The sequence below is a fragment of the Bubalus bubalis genome, chromosome 9 (genome assembly GCF_019923935.1).
Source record: "Bubalus bubalis isolate 160015118507 breed Murrah chromosome 9, NDDB_SH_1, whole genome shotgun sequence".
In the NCBI taxonomy this organism is placed as follows: domain Eukaryota; kingdom Metazoa; phylum Chordata; class Mammalia; order Artiodactyla; family Bovidae; genus Bubalus; species Bubalus bubalis.
In genome coordinates, this window is record NC_059165.1 from 19,085,679 (window position 1) to 19,103,857 (window position 18,179).

The window sequence follows — 18,179 nt, forward strand, 5'->3', positions numbered from 1 at the left end:
AAAGTATATATGGAATACAGGCCATTCAAAAGTCTGTCATATGATCTTACAAATCTGAGATTTGTTCAGACAAATTGATGAGGAATAAAACTGGAAGTTGTGCATTGTGTGTAACCAGGTAGCAGAAGACACTCTACTGAGTGTGGTTGAGAATCCTTAGGATTCCAGTTGGAATGACTAATCCAGAAGGATTTAGGGATATTTTTCAGGTAGAAAATGAAAGAAGAAAGAAACAGAAGACATATTTAAAACAAAGAGAGTTTTCTCAAATTAATGTCAAACACAAAACCATAGATGCAGGAATCTCAGCGAAAACCAAGCAGAACAAATGCAAAAAATTATATGTAGTCATAGCATTTTCAAACTTAAGAAAAATCAAAGATAAAAAAATCTTAAAGAATTCGGTTGAGGGGTGGGGTGGAGAAATACTGGCACCCTATCTATTGAGAAGCAAAGAAAAGCCTGCATTCCACATATTCTCAGAAACCATGCAAGCAAGAAGAAAATAAAATGAAATATTTAAAGTATTAAGAGAAAAATAGAAACAAACAACATGGACCATAAGCAGAAACAGTAAATCATATGGTATATATTTTCAATTATACAAAAAAATCACTTTAAATATCAATGACCATTGATACACCAACTACAAAACAGATTCTAATAGATTAAAATACATGAATCAAATATATGTAATCTACAAGAAATCTAATTTACAACACATACATATAAACGTGCATATAGATTAAAATTAAAGGAATAGAAAACATACACCATGCTAACACTAGTCAAAAAAAAAAAAAAAAAGAGGATGGGGTATCCATATTAAAGACAGAGCAGACCACAGAGCAAAATAAGTTATCAGAGATAAAGGTAGCCATTACTTAAGGATAAAGAGGTCAATGCTTCCAGAAGACATGACAACCATTACGTGTATACACCTAACAACAGTGCATCGAGCTACATGAGACAAGACTTGACAGAACTGCAAAGAGAAAGAGATGAATCCACACTATTATAGCTGGAAACCTGAACAGCTCTTGATGAGGAATGCACAGATCCAACAGGCAAAAAAAATCAGTAAGTATATAGCTGAACTGAATAGCATCATCAATCAACTAGATATCACTGACATCTATAGACTACTTCATCCAATGACTGCAGAATATATATTGTTCTCAAGCTTACATGAAACATTCACCAAAGAAGACCATATTCTCTGCTGTAAAACACATCCTCACAAATTTAAAAGAATAGAAATCATATCACGTCTGCTTTCTAACCACAACAGAAGTAAACTAGAAATCAGTAACAGAAATATAGCTGGAAAAAAAAAAAAAATCCCCAGTGAAAGATTAAACACCACATGTAGTAAAAAAAAAAAAAAAAAAAAAAAAAATGTTGAATAATTTAAAGATATTTGGAACAAAAATAAAAACAACTTATCAAAATGTGTGAAATGACATCAGCAGCAAAATAGCTAAATAGGAGTTTCCTCACTCATCCAACAGCAACAATTATTTAGCAGTCATGCATGAATGAAAACAATAACTTTGTAGGAGCTTTGAAGTCACTTCAGTCGTGTCTGACTCTGTGCGACCTCATAGATGGCAGCCCACCAGGATCCCCTGTCCCTGGGATTCTCCAGGCAAGAATACTGGAGTGGGTTGCCATTTCCTTCTCCAATGCATGAAAGTGAAAAGTGAAAGTGAAGTCGCTCAGTGGTGTCCAACTCTTAGCAACCGTATGGACTACAGCCTACCAGGCTCCTGCGTCCATGGGATTTTCCAGGCAAGAGTACTGGAGTGGGCTGCCATTGCCTTCTCCTGAGATCCAGATAGGAGCTTGTAAAACCCTGGTGGAGCCCAAGGTAGTGTAAGAACATTTTGAGAAGGTAGGTCTATGCTCAGATGGCAGGACTGTATGGCACCAAGTATGGTCCTGGCTACAAGCCCAGTCCCTAAAGCATTCAGCTACAGCTCCATCTCATCTTGGTCCTTACAGTAGTACTATCCACCAAGAGATCTGAGAGGAGATCCACCCATCCATGCTTTGGGTAACAGGTATACCAACCTCAATTCTGAGCGAGGACCTTGCAGGGAGCCTACGAACCATTTCCCTTTCTCACCCACACATCAGGAGCAGACTTGTCCATCCAGAGAACCAAGGAAGACAGTCTATGTGCCCCAAAGGCAGCCCTGCAGACCTTAGTCACAGCTGGAGGCCCTGAAGACGCCCTTTGTCTTCAATCCAGCCCCACTCAAACACATTCCCAAGCCAGCCTTGACTTCCCAGCAACCTGTCCAGGGATCTGGTGGGAGTCCTCTCGGAGAACTGGCAGAAGCCACATCTGTCCATGCACCTGGTAAAAGGCTGTTTATCTGGGATCCAATTGGGACATTTGCCCTAATATTAGCCCTACTGACCAAGATATTGGAGGCAGTTCTGTCTGTCCAGAGACTAGACAGGGTCTATGCTCACCCAAGCCTCTGGTAACTGACCCAGCAACAGCAAAACCACTTGGGCATAGCAGATACCATGTAACCAGGTTCCAACCCTACTTGAGTGGGACCCCAGAGATAATTCCATCAACCAAGGGACCTGATAGAAGAAGGTCTTTACCAGCCAAAACCAGCCTGTAAAGACCATAAGAGGTCTTTTCCCCTTCAAACACACATTCACCAATGCAGGGCTGTCATAATCGTGAAGAAGCAGGGAAACGTGACACTACCAAAAGAAACTAAGAGTCAATAACTTAACTCCAAAGAAATGGAGATCTGCAAAGGGGCTGACAAAGAAATAAAAATATCAACTTTTAAGGAAGCTCAGTGAGATACAAGAGAATACAGAGGACTAAACGAAATCAAAAGAACAATCCAGGAACAAAACGAGAGGTTTAGAATCCATCTGTCATATTGTCTATCCACTCTGATTTTTCTAGCTAATGTAACATTGTTCTGTATTTCTGGCCTTCCTTAAGAAGATATGGTCTTTAACGGGCTTCTTTGAAAACTGTTAACTAGAACAATAATCTCCAAACATTTATGAACAAAGTCACTATAAGTAAATTGCTTAAGCATGTACATACTATATGTATATGTATAATTAATGGGCTTCCCTCCTAGCTCAGTTGGTAAAGAATCCATGTGCAATGCAGCAGACTCCGGTTCAATTCCTGGTTCAGGAAGATCCCCTAGAGAAGGGATAGGCTACCCACGCCAGTATTCTTGGGCTTCCCTTCTGGCTCAGCTGGTAAAGAATCCGTCTGCAATGTGGGAGACCTGGGTTCGATCCCTGGGTTGGGAAGATCCCCTGGAGAAGGGAAAGGCTACCCACTCCAGTACATTTCTGATCACAATCACTGTAAGTAAACTGGTTTACAGTGATTATGATCAGAAATGTATATATATATACAGAAATATATATATAATTATATATAATTAGTAAAATATACATATGTGTGACTAATATGATTTGAGTTATATATCTTAAAAGTAATAAGAACTAAGCTTAAGGGTATGAAAAAAAAATATCAGGCTTCCTTTAAAAGGTTATTTTGTTAAGTAACCTCATAACCATGAGGTTATAAGCCTCTCAATCACTGAAGAGATTGCTTCTGCTATTCAAGGAGATTCATTAAAGTTTTGGTGTTTGGGTTTAGACATTTCTAAACTTGTTTAAAAGTCCCTATTCTAACTGTTGGGGGTCCATGCTCTCCCAATAAATGTACTGACAATTATATAAGGAATCTGGCAAAGTTGTGAATTGAACTTGCATTGAAATTTGACCAACAGTGGACTCCTGCTATGCTGCAGTCCATGGGCTTGCAAAGAATCAGACACGACTGAGCAACCAAACAACAACAACTAGCTATGGATCTAATTTCCAGCTGAGTAGGCTTTCAAACTAGAAGGAGTCAGAGATACTTTTAGGGCCTCATAGAAACCCCTTGGTCTCTGACCTCGCCAGGACATGAAAGTGTTATTCTTTCTTTATTCTCTTTATTGTATTGAGAGAGCCAGCCTGTATACTCAGTTCTCCCTTCAATGGCCTGTAACAGCAAATGCTTATTCTGCCAAAGGCTATCCTTGACACCCCTTCCCATACTATTCCAGACAACACTGGAGTCATTTTTTACCCCAACATACTACAGACCTCCCTATTTCTAATGGTTATGGAAAACCAGCTTCAAGCCAAATCCTGTCAAACCTCCAAACCTTATTCCCATCCTTCAGGATCTCTTAAGTACTGTAAATAAGAAGTGATTTAACTCAGGAAATTAAAGGCTTGTAAAAACTGTTGGAAAAGTTGTAGACATGTATTCTAGGTCTGGAGTGATTTCCAAAATACTCAACTGGCCATCTCTTAAGCATCATTTCCCCTTGACATATGTTGGAATCAAGAAGCCCCCACAATTGCTACCACAATAACTGCCTCTGGACACCCAGGGAGCTGGAGAAAAACAACTGCCTATCCAGGAATCAGCCAAGTCTAGAAGACTCTGCTCCTGATGCCTTTAAACAGTGTCTTAACATCTTAAGAGCTGAAGAATGAATGCTAGGAAACTGCAGCAGAGAAAGTTCATATTCCTACTGGTGTTGTTTTATAATTCCTTGAAAGTTGGTATGTGTACATAGATACATAATACATATATGTATACACGTGTATATATAGAAAATCTTTCATTAATTCTTAAAGATTCCTAGACACATTTTCAATTTTTAGGTTGTTCTACGTTTACTTTTCCTGCAATAGGTAACTGAATTTTTTTTTAAAGTAACTATTAATTTACCATGTTTTCAAATTGTGATTTAGAGATTTAAGCTAAGTGAGGTTTCTTAAGTTTTGCTGCTCCTTCTCTAAGCTTCTGGGCTCAATTATCTCTGTGTAAAGACTTTTCATTTTCTTTCGCAGGTGCTTTTGGCGTCTTCATCCAAAAGCAGGTTCAATGACGGTTCTTGGTGGCTCCTGTCCTGAAGGGCTATTGGCAATATCGTATATCCGGTCTCTACTTCCAACAGAGCAATAAAATACCTCAGTGCTTTCAGCAGCTGTCTTGCGCCCAGCAGATTTGCAGCTTCGGCCCCAAGAATCACAGTGGACACTCTTTTGATTCACAGGAATTCTTATTTTTGGAAATGGCTATCACTTTTTAATCGATTTTTATTAGTATCTTTTGAAATGGGTGCGTGCATGTGTGTATATGCATGTTGCTGTTGTGTTAGTAGCTCAGTCATGTGCGACTCTTTGAGGCTCCATGGACTCTAGCCCATCAGGCTACTTTAGGCCATGGAATTCTCCAGGCAAGAATACTGGAGGGAGTAGCCGTTCCCTTCCCTGGGGATCTTACCCAATCAGAGATCAAACCAGCATTTCCTGCATTGCAAGCAGGTTCTTTACCATTTGAACCACTAAGGAAGCCTGTGTATATACACATGTGTATTCAGTTCAGTCGCAGTCATGTCCGACTCTGCAGCCCCATGGACTGCAGCACACCAGGCCTCCCTATCCATCACGAACTCCCGGAGATCACTCAGACTCACGTCCATCAAGTCAGTGATGCCATCCAGCCATCTCATCCTCTGTCGTCCCCTTCTCCTCCTGCCCCCAATCCCTCCCAGCATCAGAGTCTTTTCCAATGAGTCAACTCTTCGCATGAGGTGGCCAAAGTACTGGAGTTTCAGCTTTAGCATCATTCCTTCCAAAGAAATCCCAGGGCTAGTCTCCTTCAGAATGGACTGGTTGCATCTCCTTGCAGTCCAAGGGACTCTCAAGAGTCTTCTCCAACACCACAGTTCAAAAGCATCAATTCTTTAGTGCTCAGCCTTCTTCACAGTCCAACTCTCACATCCATACATGACCACTGAAAAAACCATAGCCTTGACTAGACGGGCCTTTGTTGGCAAAGTAATGTCTCTGCTTTTTAATATGCTGTCTAGGTTGGTCATAACTTTCCTTCCAGGGAGTAAGCGTCTTTTAATTTCATGGCTGTAATACATATGTGTATACATACAAACACATACATCATGCACACATATAATAAGTAAATCATAAAAGATTATCATTTAGAATTTAGGCTGGAACTGAGAAGAGACTGCCCTCTTTACACAATACTTGAACACTTGTGAGTTTAAGCTAGAAATGGAATTTTTTTTCTTTTACTGCATATGTCAGTCCCTGAAACAGGTACTCAAAGTAGGCCACTTTAAGTATGGCAAAGTCACAATAAAGAAGTAACTGCTAACTTCTGACAGCCAGACAGGGGGCTATATAACACAATCTTCAAATGAAGATCTACCCAGATTAACAAATTTGGAAATCAAGGAAAAGTTTTTAAACACAATGTTTGTATTGATCCCTATTTAAAATGAAGAAGGATAAATGGAAGGAATGAAGAAAGGGATGCAAAGACTATTATATACAAAATTATTATAGAGGGGCTAATTTTAAAAAGTTATTCCGTCTGAGCTCAAGGAAGATATTTCTGGACAGCACCTTTCGTTGAAAAAAGAAAACTTTAGAAAATGCTTCAGGGTTAAAATGATGGTACATAAGAAATGCATAATATTGCTCCTACTGATCACCAATTAAAGTACTCAGGATTCAAAGGAAGCCAAAGAAAGGCTATGGGCTTAACTCTGGGTATGATTTCTGCTTATTAGTTCATGATACATTCCTGTACTATACATAAAACAATTCACACTCTGGACCAAAATAGCTCCCCCCAATAAGACAAGATATGCACAAAAATTCAAAATACTATGAACAGTGCTACCTTCAGCAAGTATTGGCTTCTCTCCCTCTTATACCTAAGTAGAATTATGTTGATCCAAACGTTATATTCAGAAGTATAGAACTTTAAAAAAAAAAAAAAGCAAGGAGCAGCACTGGGGAAGAAGTAAGGATTTAGCATTATTATGTTCAAAGAAGACTTCCAACAGTAAATGAATATTGGAACAGGAGAAGTTTAGCGCTGAAGCAGCAGATGATGGAAACTCAGTTTACAGGACTACTTTACGAATTGCAAATCAAGCTCAGGGTGATGCTTCAGGCTGAGATATAAGAGGATACACCACCTACCATCAACTAAATAGTGACGGGAGCTGTGAGACATGGGATGATACCCTGAGGGTGAACACTCTGCCCACTCAAGACAAATAAAAATACATCTATGAATTACAACCTCAGTGTGAAGAAAAAGGAAATTACACTTAATAGTCAAGGGAAAAAATAACTTGGATGATAACCTTCACAGGAAAAATATATACTTAAAAAAAAAAAATCAAGCAGCAGCTTGTTGTCCTCAAAATAATGCAAGAGGAAATGAATTATAGGAAGCAGAAGCAAGAAGCCTTAAGGATAAAACTGAGTTAAGATGGAAAGGGTGCTGGCAACATAAAAGAGTGGCATAATAAAAATCCACATTGGAGGTAGTCCCAATTGGATTTGATTACAGAAAATCAAGTCAGTGGTATGGAGGATAAATTTGAGACACTCATCCAGAATGCAGAGAGAGAGATTAAAAACTAAGATAACACGTAAAAAGAAGGCACAAAATCATATCTAAGAAGATTATTAGTTTTCCAGAGGAAGGAGCAGAAGCATCACAATGCACAGTGAGAGAGACTGATTTATTTCCTGATCTCAAAAAAACTGAATTTATACAAATAAGCTCATCAAATAGGCTCACTGAAAGTATACCACAGCCCCGTTTTGATGGAAATTTCATGTCCACTCTTCTGCTGTTACAAAGAACGTACATGACAAACTTTGTATGTATGTCGCTTCATATTTGTGAAGATCTACCTTTAGGGTGGACTTCAATCAGTGGAATTTCTGGGTCAGAGAGAAAATTGTCATTTTTTTCTGATCCTGCCAAATAATCCTCTCATGGATTTGTACGATTTTTCATGCTTATCAATAGTACACGAGAATGATTGTGCTCCAAAGCTTTGCCAATGGAGTATACGGTCAAACTATCAAACGTTTTCCTCTCTGCTAGTAAGAAGCAGTATTTCAGTGTAATCTTGATTTAAATTTGACTTCACGCAAGTGAGGTTAAACATATATTCATACGGTTATGGGTAATTTGCCTTTCCTTTGAATTAATCCTCATATTTATTTCCATTTAATCAATTAATTTGGGTCTTTTCACTTTTTGAAAGATATTTGGAGATTATCCCTTTAAGAAAAAAGCTAGTAATATTTTACTCTAGTTAGTCACTTTAAATTTGCTTTATGGAGCTTCTCTTACCCCATACACACAGACTTTAAAAATATATTTGAATTTAGTAATTAGTTCTGTTACCGATTCTGAATCTGGAATCACATTAGAAAGGTTTTTAATGTTCTGAGATTATAAAGCAATTCATCCTCATTTTACACTAGTAAATCCATAGTTTTTATTTTAAATATAGATTTCTGACCCATTTATATTTTACTAAATGGCTAGCCAGACACCTCAGATTTTTAAGTCTGCATTGCCCCTACCACATGCACACTTATTTTAGAAGCCACATATACCATATTTCACTTTCTATTTTAGGATCTACATCTAGATTTCCATTCTACTTCATTGGTCTATCTAATCATGTGCCAAAATGCACAGCTTTAACACTGATTTAATAGCAATTTTACATATTATGTTGTAATATCTGGCAGAGTTATCCTTTACCTTTTTTCCTACTTTCAGAGTTTTCCTATCTGGTCTTGAATATATTTCTGTAGAAATTTTTACTGAGATTGCATTTGATTTATATACTAACTTCAGACCTAAACTCTCATGATGTAGAATCATCCTTAGAACACTTATGTCTGTTTATTAAGGTTGATTATTTTGATGTGCAGGTATATTTGAAATTTCCAAATTTTGTGGTTTCCCTATTTATGTTCCTTTGAAATCTTCTTTCATTGGGTTTTCTAGTGAGTTACAGTATGCTTTGTTGTTGTTCAGTTGCCGGGGTCCAGCCCTGGCTGATCCAGGGTATTCGAAGCGGGGATGGCATCGGTGACTTATTTTAAATATTTATCAAAGATATAAAGAGTAATAGAATGAGGATAGCTCAGTAGGAAAATTCAGTGGAGAAAAGAGGCTGAGTAGCTTGGTTTACGCGGGAGACCAATAAAACTTCAAGACAGGAAGTTTGCACCACTTACGTAGGCTGCAGGCATCCTTCCGTTCTCCCGAAGGAGAGGAGACACTGAGGCCTCCCCAGTCGGATCTTAGAAGCCCAGGCATAATTAGTAAGCATGGTGGGTTCTGTGCTCCAGATGGAAACTCAGCCAGAGTTTGAGAGAGAGAGAGAGAGAGACATGGGAAGACCAGTATTTCGAGAAACTGATCCCAATTCTTTATTTTCCAGGGTCTGTTTTTATACACTAAGGTTGTATACAAAAGTCACGTGGGGTCAGCAGTCCTGACTTTTATCAAAGTCAGGTGCTTCATACAATGTATACAGAGGTCTTAGGGGTGTTACATCATCTTCTGGCCAGGGGGCCTGCTGACAATTTATGACCCTCTCCTTGTGACAGCGGTCAGTCAACCAGGACACTTATTTCTCCAGGGGTGATTATTCTTAAAACAGACTCCACCTTCCAAAGGTACCAGATAAAGTTACATTCCTATAGGGTGAGGGTGTAGTGGGTTTTAATTAAGGATAGAATTTACTTAGCCTAAGGTCTAACATGATTAGTATCAAAGGTTAATACTTATTTCTTCTATATATTCATTAATGTGCGTAAGGGCAGGGGATGTGGAGACTTAGCAACAAACATTGGCTCAACAAATGAAAAACCCTTCACCAATACAATTTCTAATCAGCCCACTATACTTATACTAATGGTTTTCTAACTTTTCTAAGGAACCTGTTTTTAGAAGGTTTAAAGCATCTCATGCCTCTCACGGTTGGGAGGCTGTGAGCAATCACATGTGGCCGGACAAGCCTGTCAGGCAGGCTAAAGAACCTTCAGAGGAGTTTGTAGGTTGAAACACTCCTATCATGCCCAGGAATTATTATTAACTGGAGCTCTAAGTTAACTCCTTCTCCAAAAGAGGTGGTGGGGGACAGCCCCCTGTAAAGTCAGAGGTGTAGGTGAGAGCACAAAGTAGTAAAGTAGGCAGGCTCTGGTTATGGGGGTAGATGCTCGAGGATTTCCACGGGGACTCCTGAGGCTCGATCCCACCTTTGTGTATGTCGAGCCTCCTTCCTCATGACCTTTGTCACGGGCAGAGTATCTCACGCCGGCCCCCAACATTCAGTGACTAACTTGTGTCTGACTCTTTGCAACCCTGTGGATTGCAGCAAGGCAGGATTCTCTGTCCTTCACTATCTCCCAGAGTTTGCTCAGACTCATGTCCACTGAATCAATGATGCTATCCAACAATCTCATCTTCAGTTGCCCCCTTCTCCTTCTGTCCTCAATAGTTCCCAGCATCAGGGTCTTTTCCAATGTGTGGTCTCTTTGCATCAGGTGGCCAAAATATTGAAGCTCTAGCTTCAGCATCAGTCTTCCCAACTGATTTCCTTTAGGACTGACTGGCTGGATCTCCTTGCAGTCCAAGGGACTCTCAAGAGTCTCCTCCAGCACACAGTTCAAAAGCATCAAATCTTCAGCATTCAGCCTTCTTCATGGTCCAATTCTCACATCCATACATAACTACTGGAAAAAACATAGCTTTGACTATATGGACCTTTGTCAGCAGAGTTTTATCTCTGCTTTTTAATATGCTATCTAGATGTGTCATAGCTTTCCTTCGAAGGAGAAAGCATCTTTTAAATTATATGGTTTAAGTGATTTTGGACCCCAAGAAATTTCACTTTTTCACTTTCTATCTGAAGGGTATTAGCTTTAATATATTAATTTTGTATCCTGTTACTCCCAGTAAATTCTTTTTGCCACTGTTTCTCTTGATTTTTCATCAGGTGCACTAATATGTCTTATACCAATCCAGAGAAATCTCCTTTTCCAGTGCTCATGTCCCATAACTTCTTTTCCCTGACTGCATTTACTAACACCTATAGTATTTCCAATAAAATCATATAAGAGACATCATGTATACTTTAATTTTTCTTGACTCTAGTGGAAAAATGTTTCCTAATTTTAAAAATATGCTGACTTTTAGAATGAGTTACATATACCTCATTCTAAAAGTACATATATACTTTTAGTATACATATATACTTTTAGAATGAGGTACATATACTATACATGACACATCTAGGTACATATACTATCATGGCATCTGGTCCCACCACTTCATGGGAAATAGATGGGGAAACAGTGGTAACAGTGTCCGACTTTATTTTTGGGGGCTGCAAAATCACTGCAGATGGTGATCTGCAGCCACGAAAAGATGCTTACTCCTTGGAAGGAAAGTTAAGACCAACCTAGATAGCATATTCAAAAGGAGAGACATTACTTTACCAATAAAGGTCCGTCTAGTCAAGGCTATGGTTTTTTCAGTGGTCATGTATGGATGTGAGAGTTGGACTGTGAAGAAAGCTGAGCACTGAAGAATTGATGCTTTTGAACTGTGGTGTTGGAGAAGACTCTTGAGAGTCACTTGGACTGCAAGGAGATCCAACCAGTCCATTCTGAAGGAGATCAGCCCTGGGTGTTCTTTGGAAGGAATGATGCTAAAGCTGAAACTCCAGTACTTTGGCCACCTCATGCAAAGCACTGACTCATTGGAAAAGACTCTGATGCTGGGAGGGATTGGGGGCAGGAGGAGAAGGGGACGACAGAGGATGAGATGGCTGGATGGCATCACTGACTTTATTGACGTGAGTCTGAGTGAACTCCGGGAGTTGATGATGGACAGGGAGGCCTGGTGTGCTGCGATTCATGGGGTCACAAAGAGTTGGACACGACCGTGTGACTGAACTGAACTGAACTGACATATACTATACCATATTAAGGAAATATTCATTGATTTATCTCCCATTAACTTTTTTTTTAATCTTAAAAAATCATGACTACATATTAGATTTTATTGAATGCCTATTTAGCATTAATGGAGGTGGTAAGATTTAAGAATATGTGAATTATATTGATTTCCTAATATTAAGCTATGCTTATATCCCTGCAATAATTTGGTCACAATTATTTCTTAATATGCTGAAATTCTTTGTATTAATATTTTATTTAGGTTTTTCATTAATCTCTAGTTTTTTTTTCAATACTTTATAATTACTGTACACAATTATTGTTCCATCCTTTGAAACATTGCTGTGGTTCATGGGGTCGCAAAGAGACACAACTGAGCGACTGAACTGAACTGATGGGACCAGAGGCCTTGATCTTAGTTTTCTGAATGTTAAGTTTTAAGCCAGCTTTTTCACTCTCCTCTTTCACTTTCATCAAGAGGCTCTTTAGTTTTTCTTTGCTTTTTGCTACAAGGCTGGTGTCCTCTGCATATCTGAGGTTATTGATATTTCCTCCTGCAATTTTGATTCCAGATTGTGCTTCATCCAGCCCAGTGTTTCTCATGATGTACACTGCATATAAGTTAATTAAATGTATTTTGTTAATTAAAAATAAAAATGTGAAACAAATTTAAGTTTATAAGTTATGGTAATGAAAATATTAATCAAATTCAATTGAAAGGTATAATTATATGCTTTTCAAATAAACTAAAACAGTGTATCATTATAAAAGTTAACTCCTTGTAATTGTTATGTTCATGGTTAAGTCATTTGAACATTCTGAGTATAACAAATATTGCAAAGAGTTCCGACAAACATGAAGTATGGAAAAAATTCGTAACATTTGTAAATAAATATAGGAGAGTAAATGTAAATGAACATATATTTCTATTCTAGAAATGAGAACAGGGGAAAGGAGTGCTAAGAAAGAACCAGAAGTTTTAAAAAGGAAAAAAAAATAGACTAAAGAAAATGATGTGCTGCTGCTAAGTCACTTCAGTTGTGTCTGACTCTTTAAGACCCCATGGAATACTAAAGTGGGTTGCCTTGCCCTTCTCCAGGAGATCTTCCCGACTCAGGAATCAAACCCATGCTTCTTATGTCTCCTGCATTGGCATGCATGTTCTTTACCAGTAGTGCCACCTATGGAAGCCCATAAAGAAAATGATATGTTTGATCAAATTTTTGATCTTTAGGTAAAAGAAAACAGTAAAATAGAACATGAAAGTGAAGGTGTTAGTCGCTCAGTCATGAAGACTCTTGGAACCCCACCGAATGTAGCCCACCAGGCTCCTCCTCCCATGGAATGTTCCAGGCAAGAATACTAGACTAGGTTGCTACTCCCTTCTCCAGGGGATCTTCCTGACCCAGGAACTGAACCTGGGTCTCCTGCATTTAGGCAGACTCTACCATCTGAACCAGAAGGCAAGTCTAAAATAGAACATTAACCAAGGATTTTTTTTTTTAATCAGAAGAAAATAAAGTAATTAGAGGGGGAAAACACAATAAAAATTTAAAGGAGTCATGGCCACATATTAAGGGTTGATTTACAGTGTTGTGATAACATATTAGCTATAAGTCTATTTAAATAAGCTAGAACATTTTAAACAAAATGGAAAAAGATATCAATATCAAAACAGAAAAAGGAAAATAATCATGGGAGGAAAAAGGACAAAGAAAAAGGAAAAAAAAAATAATCATGAAATAAACTTCAAAAATTCATACAGACATATACAAGTGTGGTAGAAGAGACAAAGACCTTATTAGGTGGTTATAGCTAAAAACACTTTAGAGAGATTAAAATAAACGGACTCATTTTAGGCTGAATTGGTAGAGTTCCATTCTTCTGCATTGATCATGTAGGTAGAAAATGTATTATCTAAGCCAATTAAATTTATAACACAAAATGCTTTACCTGTAGAAATTGTTAAATGACAAAAAAAAAAAAAATACCCTTTCAAATAAATTTCCTTTGACACTTGCCATACACACAAGTTCTCACTCAGAAATATGCATAGAACAGTCTTATGGACTCTGTGAGAGAGGGAGAGGGTGGGAAGATTTGGGAGAATGGCATTGAAACATGTAAAATATCATGTATGAAACGAGTTGCCAGTCCAGGTTCGATGCACGATACTGGATGCTTGGGGCTGGTGCACTGGGATGACCCAGAGGGATGGAATAGGGAGGGAGGAGGGAGGGGGGTTCGGGATGGGGAACACATGTATACCTGTGGCGGATTCATTTTGATATTTGGCAAAACTAATACAGTTATGTAAAGTCTAAAAATAAAATAAAATTTAAAAAATACTAATAAAAATTTTCTAATTATTAAAAAAAAAAAAGAAATATGCAGCCTTATAACATTTTTTAAAGCCCCCCCCTGCTTTTTTTTTTTAGATTTACCTTCTTTGAATAAACTTAACTCTAATTCTCAAAGCTCTTAGGGGGAGCCTGAAATTTTCTTTTGGGTACAGACCAGCCAAGTTCTCTTATCAAGTCACACATATTGAGAAGTATCTCAATTCATGTGTGTGCTGTAAGTTCTTACATTAGGAAGGAAGTTTCTTGATAGCAGAAGTGGTGCCAAACATTTTTTAGTTCAGAGATAGTCTGATAAATTTTTAGTACAATGAATAAAATATAATCTAATAGAATTAAACTACAAATTAGCTCAATAGTTTAAAATACTAGTTTAATATCTACTTATTAAAATTGGTGTGTGTTAACAAGTAGTTTGAGTAATAGTTATCTTCCTGGATATGCATGCTTTAAAAAACATTTTGTAAGAACATGCCTACTAAGTTTATCTTTAATTTTCAGGACAGAGGATCCTGGCGGGCTATGGTCCATAGGATCACAGATAGAAACAACTTAGCATGTATGGGCTAAACAATTAAGCCTTTTCCTTTTTATAGGCAGAGAAGGCAATGGCACCCCACTCCAGTACTCTCGCCTGGAAAATCCCATGGACGGAGGAGCCTGGTGAGCCGCGCAGTCCATGAGGTCGCAGAGTCGGACACGACTGAGTGACTTCACTTTCACGCCTTGGAGAAGGAAATGGCAACCCACTCCAGTGTTCTTGCCTGGAGAATCCCAGGGACGGGGGAGCCTGGTGGGCTGCCGTCTATGGGGTCGCACAGAGTCGGACACGACTGAAGCGACTTAGCAGCAGTGGCAGCAGGCTGTGCTTCTCCATTTGCAGTGAAACAGATTTTATGCACAGAACTTGCCACATGCAAATTTATAATGTATTCATTTTGCTGTTTCTTCATCATTGGTTTCTCAGTTCTTCAGTATCTGCTTTATATTTATGTCCTCTTTCTTTTTGGGGGCCTTTATCTCTGTCCCCACTTTTCCAAGTTGCCAACATCTCACTCTGTTTTCTCTGAATCTCACTTTATATCTCAAAGCTCATCAGCGTATTTGAAAAAAAAAATTCCCACTCCTAGCGTGTAATATCACATTCTTAATATGAGTATTCCCTTTTCCAGGGGCTCTTCCTGACCAGGGATTAAACCCAGGTCTCCTGCATTGCAAGTGGATTCTGAGCCACCTAGGGGAGACCTAATACGAGTATAGCAAATTCCATAATCAACTGTTATCAGATAAAGTGCCAAAGCCTGATGTAACCCAGTTTTCCTCAATGTCCCTGCCCCTTCTGCTTCTTTCAAACTCTAATTATGTGATTTTAATGTCTTAGTCTACATCTTCATATTATTTTAGTTTGAGGTACAAATTCTAAATACATTTAATTATAATCTGAGGAAGCTCTTAGAATGGGTCAACAAATCTGTTAATCATTCTATGGATAATAAATTAGTACTTGCAGGAAGGGGTAACAAATTACTCAAGCTAGATATTTAATAAGGATTAATGCCTCAGCAAAGTTACAGAGATACCAGAAGTGACACCTTCTTAGGAAATTCAGGAATGAAGATGATCAATCAAAGTAAATTATGGAAGGATTTGATCATTTGTTTTAAAGAAAAGGAGACTTTATTAGAGACCTTTAGATTATTATATAGGCATCTAACATGCTTGCATAATAGAATGCTTATATCTCACATGAGTCTGAAGTACCCTGAAAATGCATCCATTTTCATGTTTATTTCCTCCAATTTTGCCTTACAATTAGAATTCTGAGGTTAAATTTCTCATGTTCTCGTGACAACATTAAGTTGTCAATATGTCTAATATCTCACAGTGTCTAAAACCCAAACCTTTCTAGTTATACTTTTTCCAAAATATAAAACATACCAGAGAAGATTATTTCTCTTTTATAATCCATAGGTTCATAGTACAACTTTTTCTTAGGTTTTATTAACTATTCACTCAATGCAGTCTTATTAAAAATTAATCAGTGCACTAATTTAATCAATTTACAATGTTTTCCACTATTCTAAGAGAAAATGTGGTGCTATAAAACTACTAAATAGCAAATGTAGGTAAGAGTGATCACTCCATTGACTTTTTCATTATCAAATGTGTGCATTTAGATTTAACTCAAAATATTAGTAAATAGATGTGGCAAACTTTCAAAATTGACTCTTCTTATATTAGAAACTAACGGTTTACTCACCTGGGCACTTACATGCTCTGTATGCTACTAGGCTAAACTGTTCTTGAAAATTCACCAAATTATCATATTATGAAGTTTAAAACTTTCAACGAAGTTTTGTGAACAGAGTGAGTGTTCAATATAGTCTGAGCCAATTGAGTTTAAATTATTGATTATAACATAATTAAGGGTCAAAAGAGTGTTCCAAAGTATAGTGAAACTATTTTCCAGATGTAAAATAGAGATTTTAGGCACTGGAGAAAATTTGGAGTAAGTATATTTTAAGGGTCTACAATTCTGATATTCACTAAGATATGTGAAGTTTTATAGTGAGTGTTAGAACAACAGTCTCATCAAAAACAAAACTAACCCCTATTATAGTTAGGTATGACATCTCACTGAATATTACTCTTTCTCTCAGTAGCAAAAACTTATTTTGATGTATATTGGGTAGCATATATATGGCTATATAAGATAGATTAGGTTCTGATTATTCACTAGTCACTAAGCTAGATGATTTATGCATATTACTTAACCATACATTCAAATAACAAGGCCTGTTTTTAAAATTCACAAGTATTATTAGCAAAATTGTAGGCTGATTGACACTTTTACTCCCAGCATGTAATATCATATTCTTAATGTGAATGCAACAAATTCTATAACCAGCACATCAGTTTCAGTTTTTGCATTTGTTTACATAATTAGCATCTTTATTTCACAATAGATTGTAAACTCCAATGAGGGCAGGGATTGTAGCCCCAGTGCCTTATTTAGTGCTAAAATATAAAAAACACCCAATACTTATTTAATGAATAAGCAAATGAATAATATGAATACTTATAGTGGTCTCTGATGATCAAATCATCAAATTGATCTTAAGTACAATTTCTCATGTTTTGCTTCTGTAAGTTATACTAAGCTTTCTGTTATTTAATAAATAAAAAGGATAAAAACAAAATCAGAAAATAAAACCAAATAAGAATGATTTTTGAAAGGAAATTTAATGATAAGAATAGCTAAAATATATTAAGTGCCTTTAATATTTAGGCATTGTATTTGTTAACTCTTTTTCAGTAGCTTACTCATTTAAATTGCAGAATCTCCTTGTGAAATAGCATTATTATTTCATTTTCCCCCAATGATCACACTGAGTCTTAGAGAAGTTGGTACTTTCTAGAAATTTTCCAGCAATGAAACCAAGATTTAAATCCATGATGTCTAACTCTAGTCTAGGATTAACACCTATAGTATATTTCCATTTTCTCCTACAGGACTATAAAACATGCGATCCTATGTGCTTGCTAGTTGTTTGAGCAAATATTTAGGAAGTTTCAGTTTTTCCTGAAGAAAATAAAATCTTAATGCTCAACTACTAATATATATTTTTTTCACTATCTATGCTACAATTAAAGATATTTTATAAATTCAGTGTAAATTTCCCAACAAATACTACATTCATTGTTAAACTGAGCTTCAGGCAGTTCAGTTCAGTCTCTGTCATATACAACTCTTTGTGACCAAATGGACTGCAGCATGCCAGGCTTCCCTGTCAATCAACAATTCCAGGAGCTTACTCAAACTCGTGTCCATCCAGTCGGTGATGCCATCCAACCATCTCATCCTCTGTCATCCCCTTCTCCTCCTGCCTTCAATCTTTCCCAGCATCAGGCTCTTTTCAAATGAGTCAGTTC

At 37.4% G+C, this 18,179-nt stretch overlaps 1 long non-coding RNA gene across 6 annotated transcripts in view; it reads right to left on the minus strand.

Moving 5' to 3' along the window:
* Positions 1-18,179, minus strand: part of LOC123334984 — a 389,678-nt gene that overhangs the window by 339,385 nt on the left and 32,114 nt on the right. The gene's annotated exons all lie outside the window — the stretch shown is intronic.